Raw genomic sequence first — 10961 nt, 5'->3', positions numbered from 1 at the left:
ATTGAGACACAGATGTAGTGAACAAACGTATGGACACCAAGGGGGGGAAGCGGCGGGGGAGTGGGGGGGTGTGGTTTGATGAATTGGGAGATTGGATTGACATGTAAACACTGATGTGTGTAAAATAGATGACTAATAAGGACCTGCTGTATAAAAAAAAAATCAGCATTGAACATCCCATATAACAATGTTTATTTTTGAACTTTAATGTGCATTGTAAGTCTACCTGGAAAGGTCATTTCAAGCCTCCGACGGTCTGGGATAGAACCTGAGAATCTGTATTTTAAATAAATATGGATGAAGCTTATTCTGAATTCTGCTTTTAAAAGTTCCAATGAATAGGGCTTCCCTGGTGGCGCAGTGGTTGGGAGTCCGCCTGCCGGGGACGCGGGGGACGCGGGTTCGTGCCCCGGTCTGGGAGGATACCGCGTGCTGCGGAGCGGCTGGGCCCGTGAGCCATGGCCACTGAGCCTGTGCGTCCGGAGCCTGTGCTCCGCAACGGGAGAGGCCGCAATGGTGAGAGGCCCGCGTACCGCAAAAAAAAAAAAAAAAAAAAAAAAGTTCCAATTAATAAATATCATAACAGAATTTGTGGTAAAACCCAAACCTTCACCATGATTTAATATCTTCACCAGTAGGAAAGAGATAGGCAAATAGAGCATCGGAGATGTCAGAATGAGTCAGATTACTCCAGCCCATAAGCCAGCCCCACGGTTGTTGAAGTTTGTATCACATTTTTCAACTGGCCCTTTTATATTCAAACTGCTCTCAAAATAAAAATTATCCCCAGGACAAAAAATGCAGACTTACTCACTGAGCACCTTATTTGTCTAGAATTGTTCTAGTTATTACAGGCAAGTCAGAAGTAAAAGAAGACATGATCCCTGTCCTTGAGGAATCAAGAGATTATTACATCACCCCACTAAAACCAGAAAAGAACAATGAAGTTCTAAATCGGTCCCTGACCTTAAGAATAAAGAAATCCATGCCGGCGGGGAGTTACACTGGAACTAGTCTTGGAAAAAAACCTGGATTGGATTGGAAAAAAGAAGAAAGAGCAGAAAAAATTATTCGCTATTTGGCATGAACATGCATGTCAGAAGTCTAAGCCAAATAAGTACCTCAGGTGCCTCCAGCTGATTGGATTTATCTCTGGGTCCCAGGTCTCACATAGCTTTAGAAGAGAAGAACTCACAGGAGATTAGAGCTGAACCCAAATTACAACCTTCAGAGTGATTTGGGGGAGAAAAAAACGAGTAAATGGCTGAGATGAGCAACTGAACTGGGCTAGCCCTGGGCCCCTTGCCTGGGTCTGCAACTGCCTGCTGGGTCACCTGGATCTTACATCTCCCCTCTCTGTGGACTGGCCTCCCTCCTCCCTGTTCCTCCAAAGTGGGGTCAACACTGCTTCCCTTACAAGGATCTCCTTGAGTTCTGAATAAATGCGAGGCACCTGCAAAGGGCTGAGAAGTAGCTCATAAAAAGGAAGTTTGAGAATTTACAAAAACAAAAGAAAAGAGAGTAACCTGTAACCAGAGGGAACAGCTCCCTTAGCTGACGGAGCTTGGGGCAGCCTAAGGGTTGGGATCAGAAAAGAAAGTCAAGTGCCCTACTCCTGGGATCAGCGACCTGAGCGGAAGGAGACCCCTCTAAGAACCAGAGTCACAAGCCCCAGATGTGAGCAGGAGAGTACAAAAGCAAAACTTTGTAGACATCTTAAGAAGAGGCCTCATGACAACCTTACAGTCAAACAGAGAAAAGGCACGATGTGTTTGATAGCCGATGGTTAAAGGGGACTTCAGGGTTTGCTGCCAGCCTCCAGCCACCCATGGAGAGATCTTTTCTCCTCCCCTTATGCACATATCATTCCCATCAAGGCCAAATCAGACCTAATCTCACCCACACTCTACTCCTACATGGGAAAACAGATCCAAAGGTATTTAAGTAACTAGGACAAAGCAGATCAGACAAATGTCTTTAGAAGAGAAAAGCTTTGTCTCCCTATATAAATCTCAAAGAGGATGTTTCAGGGCAGAAGCTCTCAGATTTTTCTTTTTAATCTTAAACCCGTAACACTTTTAATGCTATTTTTCAGAAACCAATCTAAAGGAGAAAGTTACAGGCAGTGACACGGTGACATCTGCCATCATTTTAGAGGTTGTGTACGTCCTTTGAATTGCTATACTTGCGGATGGGTATTTAACCAGGTAAGTGGTGGTGCCTGGGTTAATTATACCTTATGGGCAGAGAAGAACTCAGCCTGTATAGGCACTAAGTACCCCATCCATCCTTGTATATCTTATCTACAATGAGCCCATCAGCAATGGCTTGACAGCCTCTTGCAGTGAGTGGACCCCACCTGTCTATATATTTCTGAATGGAGCCAAAGACTGTGTGCTTCTATCCAATCTGCCCACAGATTGTCAGTTGACTAGCTGATGATCCCAGGCTCAGACCACGTGGGGTTCAGGGCCTTTGCCCAACATTGTCAAGCTGCCTGCTAACCTCAGAGCCAACAGGGGATGCCCCATACTGAAGACTGGTGTTGGGTGCACCATTGATTTGCTCACTGAGCATTTGTGGGTATGTGCTATTATGCTACCATTATGGTAGGTACAGGAGACACCCTGGGGGCAAGCTGTATTACAGATTGTGTTTTATCCTGAGGACAAAGGGAAATCACTGAAGGATTTCAGGCTGGGGAGTACATTTCTTAGGTCTGCATTTGAGAATTTCATCTGACTACAGTGTGAGCAATGGATGGTGAGAGAGGGCTGTCGTCTCCTTCCATACTTGAAGAACACATGGGCAATACTGGAAGTCTTTGGAAGGTGGGTGGTGGGGAGGAAATACCTCCTTCACACAGGTGAGGCTAACCTCCCTGATGTGTCAGGCAGTTTCCAGACACCAGTATACCTTCCTGTTCTCCTCAGTGTCCCCACATTACACACAGCATCTAAAGCCACTAAAGTGACAGAAGACAGCAACCTAATTATTAAAGTTTGGTAACTCAAATCAGTTCTGTTAAAGACTGAATTTTGTCCTCCCAAAATTCGTATGTGGAAGCCCTAACCCCAGTGGGACTATTTGGAGATGTGAAACTGAGTCCCGCTCAAACTGAGTTCTCTTATCAAGTTTATGATTAATCTCTCCATCCAAAACTTTATTCCCTTTCTTGTCCCCTCTGACCTCAATCCTGTGCTAACTGAGCACTAATAAACCAGAGTCAGATGACTAAAATTGCTGTTGCAGATATCATCATTAAGGTACAAACGCAGATGGTTTCTCCAGGGCACGATGAACTAACAGGGCCCCCAAGCCGTGGACCACCTGTCCAGAGAACTGTAAACTGAAGACATCCCGACTGCCGAAACTAAGATTAAGAAATGTCACAGACATAGAAAACAGATTTATGGCCTCCAAAGGGGAAAGGGGTGGGGAGGGATAAATTAGGAGTTTGGGATTAGCAGATACAAACCACTATATATAAAATAAACAATAAGGTCCTACTATATAGCACAGGGAACTATATTCAATATCTTGTAATATAATGAAAAATCTGAAATACAAATATATATACGTATAATGGAATCAGTTTGCTGTACACCAGAAACTAACACAATGTTATAAATTGACTATACTTCAATAAAAATAAATAAATGTCACAGAAATGTCACAAGACAATGATTAATTTCAGCTTCTTTGTTCTTCCCCTTTAAAAACACCCCAAACTCAAAGACCATGTTGGAGTGGATCTGAGGCTTGTCTCCCTCTCCCTTGATTGACACCCTGAAATAAGCCCTTACTTTGCTGTAAACACCCACTGCCAGCGTTCAGCTTTCTGTGCTAAGGGCACATGAGCCCTTGCTTGGTTACAACTGGGCCTATCAGGAAGTAATAAAAATTAAATGAGGTCCTGAAGGTGGAGCCTCATCTGATAGGGCTGGTGTCCTTGTAAGAAGGAGAGACACCAGAGATCTCTCGCTCCACACGAGCACAGAGAAAAAGCCATGTGAGGACATAGCAAGAAGGTGGCATCTACAAGTCTCACCAGACACCAAACCTGACAGCACCTTGATCTTGGACTTATGGCCTTCAGAACTGTGAGAAAATATATTTCTACAGTTTAAGCTACCCAGTCAGTGGTATCTTGATATGGCAACCCTAGCAGACTAATACAGTTTTAAGCTGAGAAAATTATAATAGCTTTCTATTTCCATTTTCTGTGATCATAAATACTTTCCCCCAAGTTTCCCTTATGATGAAAGGAAGTGGAAGGGCTGGAGAACAACTTGTTTTTGAAAAGCAGTGGGGCTTCTTCTAAACTAGTGAGGAAAGAAGGCAGGCGGGATTCTAGTGATTACACTAATTGATGCGGTGGTTTCAATCATCAAAATCTCTTTAATGAGATTACCCATGACCCCACAGAAGCTAAATCCTCTGACAGGAGGGCTTCAGGTATTTGTCACAACCAGAGTTAGGAAAATTCAGCCATCAACACAAAATTAAGCAGACGTGTCTGAAATATATTCTGAAATACATTCCCTTTTCTTCTTTTTTTTGTTTTAAAGCAACGCCTAGCAGTAGAATATTTACTACCCTCCACTTAGTTCCTGAAAATCCTTCATTGGAATCAGCAGTGAGCAGTCAGGAACTGGTTACGAGGTATCCTACCTTTCAGCTGAAAAATTCCTAGGTGTGAAAAAGAGTGGGTGCCACAGGGCCAGGAAAGTAGTACAAGTAATGTTAGCAAGTAAACAGATTGTTGTGTCAGTGAGAATAGGCTAGATTCTGCTGCAGTAACAAAAATCTCAGTGACTTAACCCAACCGAGGTTCATTTCTCACAAAGTCCTCTGTGAGTGTCTGTCAGCTCTCAAGGGCAGCTCCCCTCCAAGGCATGACCTGGTGTTCCAGGCGGATAGAATCCCCACTATTTTGTAGCTGGAACGTGAGGCCTCCACACTCACTACGGTAGAGGAAGAGAAGCTACAGTATCATAAAGGAGTTTTTCCCTGTCTCAGCCAGGCAATGACATGTCACATTTCATTGGCCTCAACTAGTCACGAGGCCTCCTCTAAACATCAAGGGGTTGGGAAGCATAATTTCCCATTTGTCCAGAGGAGGCACATGAAAATGGATTTAATGAACACATAGCTTTTTCTCGGCCACCGTTGCCAAACAGTGAAAACTACCAGGTGGAAAGAAGCATTCCTGATTATCAGACTCCAAATTGAGTTCTGAGTAGAACAGTTCTTACATGTGTGGTTATAGAGCTGAAACTCAGGATGCCACTCACCCTCCTCCCCTCTGGGGACTTGGCAGATGAGTTGTCTACACAAACACCACTAGACACATAAAAATCAAATACTCAGCCATCGATGACCAGGCAGGCTATAATACCCCAGCATAAAACATGGTCATAGCTGCATAGAGAACACATCTTAGGCTAGAAGCTGAAATGGGCTTCCTTTTTCCTGATCCTTGCTCCTTGAACTTAAATCCTGGGAGAGAGAGAGAATGACCCATCCCAACCAGCAGCACAGACAATGGCAGCAGGCCCAGCTCCCCCAGTCAGGCACAAGCAAAAGTACATTTATTATATTACTTAATTCTCAAAACAAGATAATTGCCACTATCCCCATTTTACAGATGAGGAAACAGAGTTAAAGCAGTAACTTGTCTAAGTCCCTACAGCCAGTCAGGGTGAAGCTAAGATTTGAATGTCCATCTGACTCCAGAGCTCACTCCTAGCCACACCGCGAACGGAAGGAAAGATTTCCTGTTCGAGATATTCTTACATGGTAGTACTCTAAGTACGAGGTAGAAATCAGTTCCCCCAGTTCTATAAGTCAGAGGGAGATGCCCACAAATTTGTGATGGTGAGCCCATGCTGAGTGACGAATACTGATACAGCCTCTGGGCTTAGTTTAGCATAAACCTAAGCCGGCACCCAGACCACTCCAAAAAGTAGCCTGAGCCACAGCAACCCACAGAAGGGTGGTTTCTCATTTCCCAATCTAGCCATCAAGAAAAATTATTTTTAAAGCCCCAAATCTTTATAGTCAACTGAGCTATTTATTATCTGATAGAAACTAGAAGGCAAACATTGTTAGGAAAAATAAACAAAAACATATACCTTGTGCTATTACCCTGGGTTAATGGCTGTTTCCGGGTTCAAAAGAGCCATGGTTTTATCTCCCTTCACATCTGTGATTAGCCTGTTTCCTGCCCTTGATTCACTTGGCCAAAAGCTCCCAGAGTTCATTGGCTGGGAGGCTGAGGTGCAGAGATTGAAGTAGCCGTGGCCCACATCTCTGCTTGCTTACAGGGGCGAGCACACACTCGTGGGCGATGGATCTCTCCCTCCAGTGGGCAGGGAGGGCTGGCTCAGAGCTGCATTTCAGGAGGGTAATTCAACCCAGATGAGGAGTAACTGTTTCCAGCTGAGGGAGCTGGCGGCCTTGCCTGATTACTCCCACGGCAGAAGCAGGGTGAGATTGACATCACCCGGGGCCACCTCCATGGGCCCTGCTGGCCCCCATCACAGACAGAAAGATGAGCCTCTACCAACTGAATTCAGCCCTTTTTCCACCCTAGAGGCTACTCCTTGGTGAAACGCACACCTGTTTTCAATTGCATCAGGGCTCATTTTCGCGACTTACTCACCTGGACCCAAATCAACCAGGCCCTCAACTGTGTGTGAGAATCTGCAATTCGTAGGAGGACAGCCTCAGTCACCTCCTGGATGCATGCACACAGGCTGGCCTCTGACCTGCCTTCCAAATGGTCTCCTGGCAAAATCCAATTAGCCCAATATACATCACTCATCTGGCTAGAAATGTCTATTCAGATAAATCTCAGTGTTAAAAAAAAAAAAAAGAAAAGAAAAGAAAAACTGCTTCTTTTTAAACAAGGTAATAGGGGTGAATTGTTTTGGTTTCCTGAGCAATTATCTTTCAAAGAACAAAATCCTCATCTGTATGCGAAAATATAATGGGCTAAACCAGTGTGGGCCTGGTGATGACTCAATCCATATGGTCAGATGGGAAACCAGCAGATGAAGCTCACAATTCAGCTTTAGAGGAACTGAGTTCTGAACTGCAGAAAAATTCAATTGTGGGGCTTCCCTGGTGGCACAGTGGTTGAGAGTGCGCCTGCCGATGCAGGGGACACGGGTTCGTGCCCCGGTCCGGGAAGATCCCACATGCCGCGGAGCGGCTGGGCCCGTGAGCCATGGCCGCTGAGCCTGCGCGTCCGGAGCCTGTGCTCCGCAACGGGAGAGGCCACAACAGTGAGAGGCCCGCGTACCAAAAAAAAAAAAAAAATTCAATTGTGATTTCATCACAAAGCAAAACGTCATTAGAGAACTTTCATTACCTACCTGCATGCCTAAAGCTGAGGAGAGTGCCAAGTTATTAATTATTTTTTCCCTTTGGATGTAGGTGTGGCAGGGTTCCTACCATTACAGCACCTTTCATTTTAGAACTCAAATGGCTGCTCGCTTTTTCATTAATTATGGGACAGTTGCTATTTGTCATGATAGGGAGCCAGTATCAGAACCTTCATTTTTCAAATAAAAAACCTAAAACACAATCAAATTCAGTGGCACAGCCAAAGTCACAAACAAAGACTTGCTCTCTGGAAACACTGGTCTTCAAATTTCTCAAATTCCTTTTTGTCTAGAAGGTTCTTTTCACCCTCCCTCCCCACCTCCCAGCAATTTTCACCTGGTTAATTCCTAGCCATTCTTCAGATCTCAGTTTAAACATCTCTTTCCTTATTATATGCTTTCATACAACTATGTGCCTATTTTTCATGGCACTTACTATAATTTGAAACCATACATTTATTTTTTTTCAAAAACCATACATGTATTTTTGTGTTTATTTGGCTAACATCTGTCTCCCCCACTGAATGTAAGCCTGTCGAAGGCTGGGACTGGGTCTGTGCTTGCCCGTCACCACATGCCCAATGGCCAGCACATACACAATGTAATCCGCTCACTGAGTACACATTGAATGGATGGAGGGAGGGAGGCACAGACGGATGGATTTGCACTCTGTGTAGCATACAATTTTGCAGGCAGAACTACATACTTAAATGCTATTGTGATACTAATCAAAAGTTATGCACTGTTTTCTAGCCTTGATGTAAAAATGAAAATAGTGATTTCAAAATAAAAGCCAAGGTAGCCTTCCCTCAAACAACACCTACTGATTGCTTGCCACTTTGTCACCACTGCCGTGAGAGAGCCCTTTGTTAAAGGGAAAAGATCACTCTTTCTCCAAACATGAACACATGGTGTTTATAGACATGGAATAACACTGTAATATCAAATCGTAGAAAATAATTGGCTGAGTTTTCCATACCTCAGAGATAGCTACAACCTTAATCCTTAGTTACAGCGTAGGTGAGATGCACCAAGATGTGACAAAATCACCCACGTGATTTCTCAAATAAGTGAGCATCTCTAAGATTGCACTGTGCCTCAAGAATATTAAGTGTGGGACTTCCCCGGTGGTGCAGTGGCTAAGAATCCGCCTGCCAATGCAGGGGACACAGGTTCAAGCCCTGGTCCGGGAAGATCCCACATGCCACGGAGCAACTAAGCCCGTGCGCCACAACTACTGAGCCTACGCTCTAGAGCCCGCGAGCCACAACTACTGCGCCCGTGTGCCACAACTACTGAAGCCCGTGCTCCACAACAAGAGAAGCCACCGCAATGAGAAGCCCGTGCACCGCAACAAAGTATAGCCCCTGCTCGCCACAACTAGAGAAAGCCCCCGTGCAGCAATGAAGACCAGACGCTGCCTAAAATAAATAAATTTATTTTTTTAAAAAAAGAATATTAAGTGTGTCTGTCCCGAGTTGCAGTTCTTAATTACTTCAATATTCAAAGATCTCTAATGACAATACCAGTCAGCCAAGTAAACAAGGTCTCTGTAGGAAACCTCAATGAACAATAGAAGCAGCAATGTGAAAGTGTGTATTAAGCTTTTGCCTCCCTCCTCCCAGTTTTTTCTTGGCCACGCAGCTTGTGGGATCTTCGTTCCCTGACCAGGGATTCAAACCCAGGTCCTCATCAGTGAAAGCACCGAGTCCTAACCACTGGACCGCCAGGGAACTCCCTGCCTTCCCCTTTTGATGCAGACTTCCCTATGCCAAATACAGAGCAGGCTTAGTCCCTGACAATATTAGGAAGCAGGTGAAATCTGCCTTAGATTCTGTCCCGCCCCTTTCCAGCAACCCTCCCACCTCACCTTTTCCTGTTCTCTGTACTGTATGCTCTGTTCCTCTCCCAGCTCAAGGCTCAGCCCCCACCCCATGGTTCGGAACCCCCTGCCCAGCCCCTTCACCGTCCCACCTAACCCATACCCCAGCCACTAACTAGGGCTTGCTCTCTCCATCACTGTCCATGTGCCAGGCCTCATCTTCCTCTGTATTGTACCACCCAGCTGGGTCCTAGGAAACTACGCCTTGACCAAATGTCAATAATTGACAACAGTTTATGTGGTATCCATGACTGTATTTTAATTAGGAGGAGTATCACCCCCCAAAAGTGCTTTTGCTAATGGTGGGATATCAGGCATCAGTTTTGAGACAGTCGTATACCCCAAAATTAAAATACTCTGAGACCTAATTTTTCTATACATAAGACAACTTCATCCATCCCAGAGAAGATTCTCTCTGGTGTAGCAAAGTACCCAAGAAGCCAGAATTATATCATTGTTTTACTTCTGAAATTTCCAAGACTCTTTTTGTAGCTGTAAGATATCCTGAAAAGACCTATCCCCAACAAAACAAAAAACCTGCCTGTGTCCTCTGCAACTCCCTCCATTCCCCCTGACCCTGGTATTTATCAGTTCAAACTATTTAACAGAAAAGTGAGGGCTTTTCATTTTTATCACCTTAATATACCTTTGAGCTGAAAGGGTACAACACAACCAAACACATGTAGTCAATAAGTCACTTTGTAATGAGAATTTGCAGTCAGCATTATGCCCTCTGGAAAAAACAGAAATTCCTCCTGCTATTTTGCCTGATTTATCTGCTTCTGACATCTTTGAAGGTGAAGTCCATTTCAGACAACAGAGAACAGAGACCATGCAAGGTCAGATGAACGGTTCCTCTCTGAGCCTGCCAGCAGTAGCAGGACAGACCATCCTAACTGTCTCAGTGAGAGAGGCATCCAGAGAGTCCTCACTCGACTCCCCCTCTCTGTCTGCTCCCAGTCCAGACCCTCATCTGCAGCAGCCTCTTAGCTCCATGCCCTGCCACCAAGCTGGGGAGTCTCCCATCAATCCTCCTCACTCATGACCGGTGTAATCTACCTAAACACAGCAAATGGGCTGGCACCGTAGAAGGTCTACTTGTTGGCGGAGTGAATAATGTGAATGGATAAAATGTTGCACCAAACTCTCAGACCTTTCTTAATCTGGGGAGCAATTTAGTTTCATTTTTCACATTTCTGTTGAGCTGCTAGGAGAAAGAGCTGGCATTTTGAATTAACAGATATCCGTAACAACTGTACTCTGTTTTTAATCACCAAAGTAGTATGCAAAACAGATTTCCCTCCAGTAAAGGGCAAAGTTCAGAGAAGCTATTCGGGCTGGAATAGCACTAGGCACGAGGTAGGGGGTCTGAGATGGGGTGAAATTATCTGTTGTGTATATTACATGGACATTTCTTTAACTTAAATAGACAATGCATTCTTATGGTTCAAATATTTTTTTAAAAAACCTTTAAAGGTCCACAGTTAAAAGTCTTCTCGGGCTTCCCTGGTGGCGCAGTGGTTGAGAGTCCGCCTGCCGATGCAGGGGACGCGGGTTCGTGCCCCGGTCCAGGAAGATCCCACATGCCGCGGAGCGGCTAGGCCCGTGAGCCACGGCCGCTCAGGCTCAGCGGCCATGGCTCACGGGCCCAGCCACTCCACGGCATGTGGGATCTTCCCGGACCGGGG

Source organism: Physeter macrocephalus, chromosome 8, assembly GCF_002837175.3.
Source record: "Physeter macrocephalus isolate SW-GA chromosome 8, ASM283717v5, whole genome shotgun sequence".
Lineage (NCBI taxonomy): Eukaryota > Metazoa > Chordata > Mammalia > Artiodactyla > Physeteridae > Physeter > Physeter macrocephalus.
This window is presented reverse-complemented; position numbering follows the sequence as displayed.